Source organism: Cucurbita moschata, unplaced genomic scaffold (genome assembly GCF_002738365.1).
Source record: "Cucurbita moschata cultivar Rifu unplaced genomic scaffold, Cmos_1.0 Cmo_Scf00002, whole genome shotgun sequence".
NCBI classification, from domain to species: domain Eukaryota; kingdom Viridiplantae; phylum Streptophyta; class Magnoliopsida; order Cucurbitales; family Cucurbitaceae; genus Cucurbita; species Cucurbita moschata.
In genome coordinates, this window is record NW_019268518.1 from 2,113,984 (window position 1) to 2,115,468 (window position 1,485).

The following is a 1,485-nucleotide window of genomic DNA, read 5'->3' on the forward strand; positions in this document are numbered from 1 at the left end:
TTTTCTTTCCCGGGTCGGTACATTATCTACCCCTAAAAAGAACTTTCGTCCTCGAAAGTCTCAAACTCTTGTACCAACTCGGGGTATTTCTCTCTTATCTCGTCCTCACGCTCCCACGTGGCTTCCTCACTGTGGTGATTCCGCCACAGTACCTTAACAAACGCAATACTCCTGTTGCGTAAGGTTTTTACCTCTCTAGCTAAGATTCCTACTGGTGTTTCCTCGTAGCTCAGATCTTCATTGAGTTGGAGTGATTCGTAGTCTATTACGTGGATAGGATCCGTAATGTACTTCCTCAGCATCGACACATGAAATACATCATGTACTCCTGAGAGGGTTGGAGGTAAGGCTAACTTATACGCTACCGGACCAACTCTCTCTAGGATCTCGAATGGTCCAATGAATTTAGGACTTAACTTGCCCTTATGTCCGAATCTTAACACACCTTTCATAGGTGCCACCTTGAGGAATACTGGGTCCCCCACCTCAAACTCCAGGCTTTTACGCCTTAATCGGCGTAGCTTTTCTGTCTACTTTGAGCGGTACGCATCCTCGCTAGAATTTTCTGGACAGCCTCATTGGTGAGTCAAACCAACTCGGGTCCTACTAATTCTTTCTCTCCTACCTCGTCCCAACATAGTGGGGACCTACACCGTTTCCCGTACAGGGCCTCAAACGGTGCCATTCCAATAGTTGCTTGGAAACTGTTGTTATACGAGAATTCCATTAGATGTAGTTTGGAATCCCAACTTTCCTTAAAATCTAGAATCTGGTTTAAACGCTCCGTTTGTCCATCTGTTTGGGGGTGAAAGGCGATACTAAAGTCGAGGCGAGTACCTAGTGCTTTTTAAAGTCCGCGCCAAAACGCTGATGTAAAGCGTGGATCCCAATCCGACACTATAGACACTGGGATTCCATGTAGTCTTACTATTTCTTTCACGTACAGTTGTGCCCAATTGTCAACTGTATATGTAACCTTCCCAAGTAGAAAGTGTGCCGACTTGGTCAACCTATCGACAACTACCCAGATCACTGTATAGCCCTTGGGCGTTTTGGGTAAACCTACTATGAAGTCCATCGCTATGTTTTCCCACTTCCACTCCGGTATGCTTAGGGGCTGCAACAACCCCGCCGTCTTTTCTCTTGGAGCTTTCACTTGTTGACAAACTAAGCACTTGCTCACAAACCCGGCCACATCCCTCTTCATGCTCTTCCACCAAAAGTGTTGTTTTAAATCTTGGTACATCTTAGTACCTCCTGGATGCATCGCAAATAGTGAGTTGTGAGCTTCCATCAGTATTTCCTTCCTTAAATCTTCTATTGCCGGAACACATAAGCGTCCCTGATACAATAGTCCTTCATCTGATGACTTCGAGAATCCATCTACTGGACTTTCGTCTAGTTGTCCTAGGACTTTCTGTAGGTTAGGATCTTCTCGTTGGGAGGCAATAATTCTCTGCCTAAGCGTAGGTTGTACCGTGAGTC